Genomic DNA, 13,115 nt, shown 5'->3' with positions numbered 1-13,115 from the left:
CTAACATTCCCAGATAATCTTCAAAGGCAGTAGTGTCCTGATATGGATCCAGCTATGACTAATTCTGTGATGTGATTTGAAGAGGCATTTGAATCCTATAAGCTCTCTATATCAGGAAACCAGGAAAGAACTTAGCAAAATTGTTACAGACTCTTGAGGGGCACTCCTGTGGGTGAAGGGAAGTATAGAAATTATCCTTCCAGATGTAAGTCACCAAAACCTCGCTTAACGTACAGCCCCTTGTCCTATACTCCGTCCTTGAGATACAGAAGGTAATTAGGCAAAGAGACAATTGGTAATTAATAGCCATTAAAGGAGACAGCTACAATGGAACATACGGAGCATCTAACTGGGTTAGAGATTTGTTTTTTATACACCATCCGCTCCATGAAACAGAACATTCTAAAGTCAGGTTTATCATTTCTGTGTTCACATCCCGCAGAAAATATATTCAACCATTATTCTAAGCCGTCTTATGGACCATGCCCTTTACAATTTGAACATTTAGAATTAATCTAGAATTTATGGAACATTATAAAATAAATTTGCCCATGAATATTTAGAAAACTCAGACCCATGTTTACAGTTGAATCCAGTACAGAATGCTCCTGTACATTGGGGGGGGGGGGATATGCAGCAGGAATGGAAAATTGCCAACATAGTCTAGATTCAACCCTCAGAATGCGCCACAAAGAACTGGGTTTGATTCCCCATTCCTCCACATGAACAGCGGAGGCTAATCTGGTGAACTGGATTTGTTTCCCCACTCCTACATATGAAGCCAGCTGGGTAACCTTGGGCCAGTCACACTCTCTCAACCCCCCCTACCTTACAGGGAGTCTGTTGTGGGGAGGGGAAAGGAAGGTGATTGTAAGCCGGTTTGATTCTGCCTTAAGTGGTAGAGAAAGTCGGCATATAAAAACCACCTCTTCTTCTTCCTTCAGAGCCAAGGAGGGTATGATAATGAGCCAAGCGCCATCAGCTTCCAGAAAACCCTAGAAAAAGGTCCTCTGAATGATGAGAACTGAAACTTGGCTGCTGATTTTCCCATCTCTTTTCCAGCAACAACAATGCCATTCTCTCACATTCTGCTATTTCCATTCAACCACACCTTACTGAGATGTTTTGCAGGAGGACGTCTATGACACTGAAAAATGGAGCCTTGTCTAATAACATTCAGCAGGTCTGTGCTGAGCCATTATGTTGATTTCTTGTTCTTTTTTCCAGGTCCTCTCATACTGGCCTCCTTATCAGATAATTGGAAAGTAGCAAATGCATCACTAATTTTTAATAGGAATTTTGGCAAGATAGGGGAAAGGGAGGAAATGACAATCTACCTACTCTACTTTTCCTGGTGAATTGATGGGAAGTGTTATTAAATATAGGTTTTTAAAAAACCTAAAGGATCTCTCCAAATGAGATGAAGTGGCAAGGTAAATTTAAGATGCTGTGCCCTGGGGCAAACCAGCAAACAAAAAACACACTTGATTTCACACTTATTAATACTGTGACAACTGACCAGGAAAAGGGTCTTGGGGTGATAGTGGATGGCTCACTGAAAGCATCTACTCAGTGTATGGATGGCATGCCAAATGATATTCTAGGAATTATTAGAAAATGGACTGAAAAAATGGCCAGTCTAGTAAATACGAATTTTATGGTGCAGCTGCATTTGGAACTCTGAGTAAAGTTTTGATCACCCCATATCAAAAAGGGTATTTTCTGAGTACAGAAAAGGACAGCTAAAATGAGAAAGGAAACAGACCACCTTTGCCCATGAGGAAAGCTGAGGTGTTTGGGGATTTTTACTTTAGAAAAAAGATAACTTAATATGGGTCACAGGGGTGTAATGATATGGTGCAGGTTTATAACATTACTTGTGGTGTGGGGAAAGAAAAATAGAGTTTTTTAATCACTGCCCAATAATAACAGAAATTGGGGTTACTCAATGAAGAATATTTCCAAACAGACACAACAAAATACTTCTTGACACAACACATAATTCACTTATGGAATACACTGCCGCAAGATGTAGTGATGGTCAATCACTTAGATTTAAAATACAAATTTATGAAGGATGTTGGTCTATCAATCACACTTAATCATCCTGGTTAAATGAAACTTCTATGCTTTGATGTATTATTCCTCTTAGCACCAGTTGCAGAGAGCAGCAATCAGCAACTTCTAATACCTTCATTTTTTTTATTGTGGGATTCCAGGGGGTAGCTGGTTGATCACTGTAGGAAACAGAATGCTGGGCTATATGGATATTTGGTCTGAGTAAGCAGGGCTCTCCTTATGTCCTCCCTGGTCTTCTAAAATCACATTACTTTGATGCTTCAGAGAATAACAGACAAAAACAAGACACATGTATGGTATGGAGAAGCTATTCACACCTTGTTTATACACCTTATTTAACGGCTGGCTGATTTAGATACTGCAGCAGAAGAGTGTTATTTCCTTACATCTCTCCCTGGGGTTGGCAGCACCCCTGCCCCCACATTTAACCTGCTTCTATGGAGGCCAACAGCCACCCATGGCCTCCACTGAGGCGGCCTCCCATGGGCTCCGTCAGGTGGCCTCTTGGGGCCTCTGCACTGGGCAGCTTCACTCGTGTGGTGGGGAACTTGGACAAACCTCCTCAGCTGCCCATGGGTGAGCTGGGAGGGGGAGGAGGGGTGATGCCATCAGGGAGTGGCCTGGAAGCAATGGGAGGGCCATAGAATGAAAAGTAGGACACAGGAACATCCGGGACCAGGTGGAATGTCCAGCAGGCCAGAGTAGGGTTGCCAGGTCCCTCTTTGCCACTGGTGGGAGGTTTTGGGGTGGAGTCTGAGGAGGGCGGGGTTTGGGGAGGGGAGGGACTTCAATGCCATAGAGTCCAGTTGCCAAAGCAGCCATTTTCTGAACTGATCTCTATCAGCTGGAGATCAGTTGTAATAGCAGGAGACCTCCAGCTAGTACCTGGAGGATGGCAATCCTAGGCCGGAGACAGCCCTGGAGTCCAGAATAAGGCCTTAGCCCTGGGTGGAAGGGAAATGCCTTTGAAACCTTGCAGGGGGTGGCAGAATGAAGGGGGTAGATGGCTGGTAGCTCATTGGCCTAGGGGCCAGTTGGTGAATGGGCTAAGGGCTCAGGATTATGGCCATAGGTGGGATCCTGGGGGAGTTCCTGCCACAGCCACTCCTTTATAAAGCTAGCCTGGAGGGGAGGAGGCCAAGTCCTGTTTTCAAGTTCAGAGGGGAGGCAAAGGCTGGGACAGAGAGGGAACCAAGGTGTAAGAGCAGGAGATCTCCAGCTAGTACCTGATGGTTGGCAACCCTACATGATACAGAAAAGAAGAGACCCACATTATTTGCTTCACCAATGTGGTTCTGCATTACATGTAAATTGGAGCAGTGTGAGAAGAAAGGACATAGAAGTGACTCTCATACAGCTGCAGTAACTTCTTAATCACACACACACACACACACATACACACACCAGTTCTAGGGACTAAGTGAGAAATGAACCACAGTTGGTATAACTGAAAGTATCAAAATTCTGGAAGAGGAAATAGGGTAACCAACCACCAGGTGGGGGCTGAAGATCACCCAAAATTATAACAGCTTTTCAGATCAGCCCCCCTGGAGAAAATTGCTGTTATGGATGGTGGAGTCTATGGCATTATACCTTGCTGAGGTTGCTTTCCTCCTCAAACCTCACCTCCCAAGGCTCCACCTCCAAATCTCCAGGAATTTTCCAACCTGGAGCTGGCAAGCCTAAAAGAAGGAAGCAGGAAAAGGGGAAAGACTGTGGGGGCTTTCAGGAAAGGGGGAAAATAAACAATGGGGGAGGGGGGAAATTAGATTCCTCCTGCAAGTTCTTGTGAGTTCCCGCTTGTTCAACTCTTATTTTCACAATGCAATCAGTTATCACATTTTGGGGCGGAGTCTTCAATGTAATATCCAAATGCCAAAGCAGCCATTTTCTCCAGGTAAACTGATCTCTATTGGCTGGAGATCAGTTGTTATAGCAGGAGATCTCCAGCTAGTACCTGGAGGTTGGCAACCCTATATCACATGAAAATCTGGCCATTTTTAATGTCTCCTATGTGTTAAATTTCTCCATGAGCATATCACCATACAAAAGTTTTAAGTTGCTTGAATCTACTGCAAAGTTATCTTTCATAAGAAATTGATAAAAATGTGTTCAATTGACAACCACTTAACTGCAGCACTGCAGAATAAATAGTGTTTCTTACTTGGGTTTTATACAGAAGTAGCAAAATAGTAAATGTGGAGAGTTATGCATGTTTATTTCAAAGGGAATGCAAACGTGATTGATACACAGTTATACCTAAGAAAACCAGAACAGTATTTCTGCATAAATGGGAAAAGCTTGGAGGCAATTCACAGCGGCACAATGTCATTTCAGCTTTTTCTTTCACTGTGCTGAACAAGCATTTCCAAATCAAAAGAGTAATTAACATTCTGTACAAAAATTAGAGCACTAGCAAATACCAAGCTTTAACCCTGCATTAGCAAAGATCAATGAGAAAGCAGGACTCTAAGCCCACCGCTGGCACTTGCTATTTCAACATATTGAGAGCTTGGGGGTGTCTACAAAACTATGTTGCCGAGTGGAAAATCCAAGACTAGCTGGCGATGTTTAGGTTGAGAAAATTAATTAATTACCTGATACTAATGATCTTTGTTATAGTTTAACAAACTATCATTTAATGTCATGTGCTAGGTGTCTGGTTTCAAATATACGTTAGTGCCAATACCTCCATGTTCTTTTCCCCCCCTCCACTTGTGAATCCCCTTGTGCTTGAAACTCCCTCCAATTTTCCCAATGTCAAATGGTTCCTTAGGCCAATTAGGACACGTACTAGCATCTTGCTGGTCACTTGCATATTTTCCCCTAATGGGCTAAATAGAAGCTCTAGGGAGCCATTTGAACGCACATGAATCAGCCTTGCACTGAGTCAGATAGGGTTGCCAGCTCCAGCTTGAGAAATACCTGGAGATTTTGGGGGTGGAGTCTGAGGAGAGTAGGGTTTGGAGAGGGGAGGGACTTCAATGCCATAGAGTCCAATTACCAAAGCAGCCATTTGCTCCAGGGGAACTGATTCCTATCACCTGGAGATCAGTTGTAATAGCAGGAGATCTCCAGCCACCACCTGGAGGTTATAAGAATAACTCACTCTACTGTAAGTAGTGTTGATCAAACAAGACAGTAGTAGGCAAAAATAAACAAGCAATAGACGAAGATAGCAGTTAATATAGACAGCAAAGCTATCACTGTAATACAATGATTGCAACAAACATAAGCAAACAAGCTAAGCAACCGAGGTTACAAAGCGAAAATAGCAAAAACAATGTGGCAGAAGCTGATAATAAATATACAAAAGTTCATGTAAGGCATGGAGTTGCATTCTAGTCAATTTCAAATTCTTCAGGCAACGGAGATAAAGGTGGTAATACGGCTCCAGAAGTATTCCAGCGTTTTCACTACAAAAAGTAGCTTCATCAGCCTGATACAAAAATATATACATGAGGATACAAAAGTGTATAAAAACCTTTATAACAAACTACAAAGCCAAATTCAGACAACCAAAGGAACACATAGGGAATGTGAGCTGAGCTTTGATATAGGAGGAAAGCGTCAATAGCATACTCCTTTCCCACACAGAGCAAGGTGTGTATGTTCACACACGAAGAAATGTTTATAATCTGAACATGGAAAGCTTTATGTCGGCTTTATGGATCTACAGATTGCATTTGAAATCTCTAGAATGAGACTATGGAAGAAATTAAAAGCCACTAAGATACCTGTTAGATTGCTATTTTTTACTTAAGCAAATATATGCATCTTCCTTGCTGAAGGTATGATGCAGTGAACTGGAATATACATGGCAAGACAACTGAAATACATTTGGGAAATTTGGCAGTTCCAGCTTGGGGAGGAGCAACTTGAGGGCAATAGTAAATATGTAGGCACAGCCTCATAAACATAACAGGCATTGACACATCCTGGAGCTAGCATTTGTTATTAACCCAAACAGTGATCAAAATATATAAAAAGAAACCTCGCCCTAAAGTTTTATCATACTTTTGCACAGATGGGTCATTTCCCCCACGGAACCTGTTCGCCCTGTTTGCTTTTTTTAATCCTCTCCAAAATTTCAGGTTGACAAAAGCGTATTCATCTAGGTAGGCATTTTAGCAAAGAAACAAAATACTAAGCTTCTTATGTTTTTGAACAGCTGTTAAATCAAGACCCAAGAACATCAGATCGCAGGCAGCTTTTTAAAAGGGGGACCGATATCAACATAGTTAAAGGCCTGAGCTCATTTTCTCCAAGCTGACATTAATCCTCCCAAGCCATGCTGACCTCCATGGTCAGCAAGGAGGGAATCCCCTTACTTTAAGTATGTCTGCAAGGGTCACAGATATGTCGCAATTCTCTGGTCATCTCTGTGAGCTAAACATGATTTTAAAAAAAAATCATTCAAACAATTTCAAGGGCTCTGTAGTTAAGCCCCCAGTATGATCTCCTAAAAATAACCAGAGTGTGGTTTAAGAAATGGAAGAGTTTTAAAAATTCATTATGTGTACGTCTACAAAATGGAACTCTCATTTCTAAGTATCTTCCACATTTGACCTGAATTTCACATTATTTGTCAGAGTGGAATGCTGTAAGATAAAACAGCAAACCACAAGCCACGGTATTGCCGAAAGGTCAAATAAATGAGATTTCTGTTTGCATAAGGTTTATAGTTCAACATTTGAAAAATAAAGGCCATTCAGAAGCTATTGTGTCAGTAAAAACACAGATGTTACTTTGTACAAAATTATGAACTAAGGAAGCAAAGAAGATCCATTAAAATAAGAGAGCCAGAGCACATTCTTAGCATTATCACTAAGCCTTCAGAGAAAGAGTACATAAATTGGGAAGGATAGATAGAAAGTGTGCTTGGTTAGCAAATTTTGTGTTTGATTTCAATCGGACTGAACTCTACAAATCTCTGAATCAGAGTCAGTGTCTTTCAGCATCTCCAGTATTTCCTTTCTCACTGCATTACCACAGGCAATCACAACACAAGTAGGGTTGGGGACAACAAAATTTCCAGGCAGGGTTGACATAGGGTTGCCAGCCTCTAGGTACTAGCTGGCAATGACAACATGTTAGGTATTTTGAAGCACTAAGAAACTGCTCAGTTGGTGGAACAGGAGAGGTCAAATGCTTATGGCTAGGGTTGCCAACCTCCAGGTAGTAGCTGGAGATCTCCTACTATTACAACTGATCTCCAGCCGATAGAGAAAATGGCTGCTTTGGCAATTGGAGTCTACGGCAGTGAAGTCCCTCCCCTCCCCAAATCCTGCCCTCCTCAGGCTCCACCCCAAAAACCTCCCAGCAGTGGTGAAGAGGGACCTGGCAACCCTAGGTTGACACTTGGCATATCACACTCTGCAAATTAAGATCTAGGTATTAGGGGTGTGTGCAGAGAAAACGTTTGTTATAATTTTGGATCTGGGATGTGGGGAGAAAATTGTACCACGATGGCTTATTTTCGGATACGACATTACCAGTTCAGGATTCAAATCCATGTGGTTCCAGAGATCAGGACCATTGTTTTCATTGTGAAATGTATACAAGGGTTGAAGGCAGCAGCTGTCGAAAAGAATGGCACCAAATTTGCACAGAACACAGCCATCCCTGTAATCTAAAGACCCCCTCCCCACTGTGCAGCCTCACTTCTCTCTACTGATACCTAAAATGAAGGTCAAGCAGCAGCCTAGTGGGAGAGCTCTGGCTGGCCATGGCATTTAAAAAACCAAAAAAAAAAACCTTCTGAACATAAGAACACAAGAAAGGCCCTGCTGGATCAGACCAAGGTCCATCAAGTCCAGCCGTCTGTTCACACAGTGGCCAACCAGGTGCCTGTAAGAAGCATTTTCCTCCTCTTACTGCATTTTCCCACTCTTACTGTGCCTGATTAACAATAAAAAACCTCTTACCTTTCTACTGAAAACTCTGCATTTGTCATCCTTTCTTGTTGTGGCCTGTTTATTTCCTTTCACAAAGTGAAAGTGGCTTTCTTTGCAGACCCCCATCCCTTTCTGCCATTATAAGGATGTACTAAAACAAATGACAAAAATGCCCAGTGGGAACAACTGGGTATAATGAAGAAGAAGAAGAGTTAGTTTTTATATGCCAACGTTCTCTACCACTTAAGGAAGAATTAAACTGGCTTATAGTCACCTTCCTTTCCCCTCTCCACAACAGACACCCTAAGAGGTAGGTGCGGCTGAGAGAGCTCTAAGAGAGCTGTGACTAGCCCAACGTCACCCAGCTGGCTTTATGTGGAGAAGAGGGGAATCAAACCCAGTTCTCCAGATTAGAGTCCACTGCTCTTAACCACTACACCACCACCATGAGAGCCAGGAATGCCCATTGACTTTTATAGGTTCCATTGGAATATGTTACAATACACAAAAGTTGCAAGGAAAGTGCAGAACGGATTCCAAGAAAGCTGCCAGGGCTTAGAGTGATCAAACTACATGAGACACTAGAAGTTCTGAGGATGGAGTTCCCAGTGTTGTTGTTCTGTAAAAATCAGGCATGTGAGGGCCTAATTCCAATTGGCCCTTCAGCATAAGGAAAGTGAGGGTTCACAGCATTAACACAATTCTTTCTGCTGCCCCAAGTGGTAGGAGCACAGCATGGGAGGAGGCTAGCGTTGCCAGCTCTGAGTTGGGAAATATCTGGAGATTTTGGGGGTGGAGACTGAGGAGGGCGGGGTTTGGGGAGGGGAGGGACCCCAATGGGGTATAATGCCATAAAATCCACCTTCCAAAGCAGCCATTTTCTCCAGGTGAACTGATCTCTATCACCTGGAGATCAGGTAAAATAGTGGGAGATCTCGTCACCACCTGGAGGCTGGCAACCCTAGAGGAAGCATGCCCCCCACTGATGCCACATGGTACTGGCACAAGAGGGGGATTGAACTCCTGCTTTGCACATTTCCACCTCTAGAAGAAAAAATGGATGTCTATCAGTAGGGTTCTTATTTGCCCAGTTATGGTGGGCAATTGACTGCCAATTAACTTTGCTGTACACTGCCCCTCAGCAGGTCGACAGGTGGAAGCAGACCAGCTGAAGGGGGGGGGAGTTATCCACATGAGCAGTTCTATGGTTTCCATAGATATTTTGGGAGGACAGTGCTAGAGTGTCCCACATGATGTCGGCTCTTCCGGGGTAAACCCAGAAGTGATGTCATTGCTTCGTGGACACGGATCGCCACCCCCAGCCCCTCCTCTAAGGAGAGAGGGGGGACCTGGCAACCCTAGCTATCAGAGACAGGGCCTTCTCTCCTGAAGTGCCTTGTCTGAAGTATTCTTTACCTGCACCTGTTCACCTGGCATGTCCATGTAGATTTCAGACATCGGGTGAAAATGGTCTTATTTTCTCAGGCCTTTGATGAAAGATAACAATTGTGCTTTTCCTCTGGGCTTCGTTTTTTTTAAAAAAAAAGTTCTACTATTTTTACTGTTTCCTGCTGCTTTGTTGTGTTTGTTGTGTTTTAAATAATGTATTACATTAGCTGAGTTTAATTGTTGCTCTCTGAATGCTTTTGTTCAGAGGTGACATACAAACATTTTACATTAAATAAATTAAAATACTGGTTGTCAAACAGCATTAATAGTTTGGAGACTGAAAATCAGTTTGATCACATATACTCATCTGTACCAAGATAACACAGTTATTCACCTACCAAAGTTGTTAAAATCAGTACATGCAGAGCATATATACAACATTTATGTTTGCAACATTGTGCTCTCACTTGCACATGTTCAGCTTACTGTGATAAAAATATCCCGTGAAGCCAGTGTTTTGTTTTTATACGTGCCACAAAAAATCTGTGTATCAGCAGAAGCTTATGATGTGCTCTTGATATAAATCCTCAGAACTGGTGCATAAACAAAGGTGACTAGATATCCCAAAGGGAACTATGCAAAACGATGTGGTGGTAGTTAAACAAACAACCCTATTAATATCAGATCTGTACAAAAACACAGCAGGGGAAAGGGGTGGAGAATTAAAGCCTGCCAAATGGAAAGAGACAGAAGTCATTAGGGAGAAAAAATATGGCCCAGCTTCTGAGAGGGTGCTATAGCCAATAAAAAGTAAAAACAAATGTATAAAAGCTACATAAAACAGCTTTAACAGCTGCCTCTTTTCATGTGGAAATCTGCACTGATGGGACGCTTAATGTTTAAAGGGAATTTGAGTCACAAGCAAACAAGTTGAAAACGAGGAGACATCATAAAAGTAGTGCTGATAAAACCATGAAAAACAAATGGAAATTATTTGTTTTTCCTTTTAACCTCCCTGTGTTTTAAGTCCCTGCCCCAAAAACAGGGCAGTAGGAAAAGTTAGGTTTGAAATATCATCAAACAATCCACCCAGTTGCCTGCTCCAAAACAAGGCTCAGTGACATGCCCTCATGCTCTCTTTAAACACACCAACAGGTATCAGTCAAGCTGAGAGCAACCATTTCAAATGGGGTCTCAAGGTATGTGTTTCCCAGAGTTGTGGAAGAAGCAGACAAGTGATGTGAAGTCAAGGGAAATTAATCTGTGACTATAATAAAGTATAAAACAAATTTAGTGGTGAAAGATATCACCTGAGTAGTGAAAATCAGGCCAAAGAAACAGGGATTCCAGACATAGAATCATAGAATCACAGAGTTGGAAGGGACCACCAGGGTCATCTAGTCCAACCCCCTGCACATTAAAACCATCTTTTCACTCTTGCAGAAACCAAGCGACACAGCAAAATACATACAGAAGGTCTAGGGGCATAAAGGCCTATGTGTGTGTTAAATGCCGTCAAGTCGCTTCCGACTCATGGCGACCCTATGAATGAAAGTCCTCCAAAATGTCCTATCTTTGACAGCCTTGCTCAGATCTTGCAAACTGAGGGCTGTGACTTCCTTTATTGAGTCAATCCATCTCTTGTTGGGTCTTCCTCTTTTCCTCCTGCCCTCAACTTTTCCTAGCATGACTGTCTTTTTCTAGCATTACTTAGTATAAAGGCCTATACTAAGGCACAACTTAATGCTATTCCAGAGAGGCCTTCTATTCTAATGCCCTCATTATGAAGAAGAGAGCATGATGTTTTACACTCACAAGGGTCCGAACATGGCTCTAAAGTGTTTTATTACACTGAACTCAAAAGAGCTCTGCCCAACTTAACAGAAATCTAGTAAGGGGGCAGAAACACCTCCTGTCCCGAGCGTGATAAAGAGTCTTGCTTCATAAGATGCCATTGGGAAGCAGTTCCTCCACTGTGGCCAAAGCTGAGCAAGAGGGGCCACTTGAGGGAAAGTGTTGTATACTATAAATACACAAAAATAAGATTAGAGGCAATTATTAGGACAGCAGTCAACTTCCCCTGTCAATACAAGAACAGATAAACTAGCCACAAGGAGATCAGAGCAAGCTCTGAATCTGAGTCATCACTGCAATAATAATGCTTTGTACTCACATTACATCTTTCATCATGGGATCTCAGAAGAGCTTTTGGAACATTAACTCATTGAAATCTCTCAGAATCATACCCCTCTCATTGAAATGTAGGCACATTGATGGCTGAGCTCAGCAGTGGCTTAAAAGAGCACAGCAATCTTGTGAGATACGAAATATAGATAGTTGGTCTAACAGATTGGTTGTTAACAGATTTCGCTTCATTTAGTGCTGACATAAGTGCGGGTCACTGAATAAAAGGGGGCCTCGATTGCCGGCAGGGGCAGAGGGAAGGCAGAGAACGCTGGAAGAGGGGGATTGGTGGGGGGGAGGCAGAGGCAGGCTCGTGCCGAGGAGGGCTTGTCACGAGCGGGTGCCTCGCGGGGAGTAAGAGCTTTCCCTCCGGTCCTCTTAGGGAGGATATATTGGAGGGAGGCTCTGCTCCCAGCTCAGTCTGTCTCCGGAATTGGCCCACCCACCCGCCTTAGGTACGGAGTGAAGAGTGAATTGCAAGTCACAACTTGGCGGGGGTGCGGGGAGATGTGGGCAGTTTGGGGGGAAACCGGCTTGCATGCCCCTTTCCCCTAGGTTGGGGATCCCAATAAGGGTTTTTGGGGAGAGGTTTCATGGACATGCCCAGGTAGGGTGGCTGTCCACCTCTTCCCTGAGTGGCAGGGGAGGACACCCAGTGGCCAACATCCTGGTGTCATCCAAGCACCGCCATCCTGGTTGCTCACAGCGGGACTGCTGTGAGAGGGTTCGTGCATTGGGCCGCATCGGGGTCGGCCCATGCATCTGTCACATCTCCCAAGCGAAGCCAGGGCTAAAGCAGCTGTTGCCAAATCAAGTTGTGGCCTAAAATATTCCAATAAGAAAATTCCATCTAAATAATTTATAAAAAATGTTTATTAAGATCTAAAGCTTAAAAGTACTCATGTTCAATTCGTTGCTGTTAATAAAAGTTAATGTTGTAATAAAAAAGTTGGTTGTTTAAAGTTAAGGTTGTGTGGTTTGATAAACAAGCGAGAACAGAATTCCCTCTATGTAGCCCCTGGTCCGGCAAGTGTGGAGAACCAAGAATTCATAAGAGGATTGTGTATATTAATTGGAGGAGAATATACAAGTGACCTGTGATGGCGCAGACTCTTCAAAACGTGCCTCAATTAGCAGTTTACATTCAGGAAAGATCTTAAGCACCCTACTGTAGTTATACCAGTGGAAGATAAATATTGTAAATTCCTAGCAGCAGCTGAGTGCAAAGAATGGGGTCGCTACATCAGCTGTAATGCTATAAATTAAAGAATGTAAATTCAAAGGCTCTAACACAGCAATTTCCTAATCATATCCATTATACTTGAGTCAGAGAACATCCAAGGTATTCTTTTGATGGACAGAAAGATCATAATACTGTGTGTGTGTGATTCGGCATACATACTTAATATATAATTGTATAGATCTTTCACTTCAAAGCTTAGTAAAAAATACTCCAAGCTCTCATCACACACATCACTGCATGAAACAAAGCCGCTCGCCGGTTTTACAGGGATAAGGGAAAAACGTTCAAAATATGTATATGTTGTAGCAGTGGTCTCTTGTAGG

This window comes from Euleptes europaea, chromosome 6 (genome assembly GCF_029931775.1).
Source record: "Euleptes europaea isolate rEulEur1 chromosome 6, rEulEur1.hap1, whole genome shotgun sequence".
Taxonomy (NCBI): Eukaryota; Metazoa; Chordata; class Lepidosauria; order Squamata; family Sphaerodactylidae; genus Euleptes; species Euleptes europaea.
Note: the sequence above shows the minus strand (reverse complement) of the source record.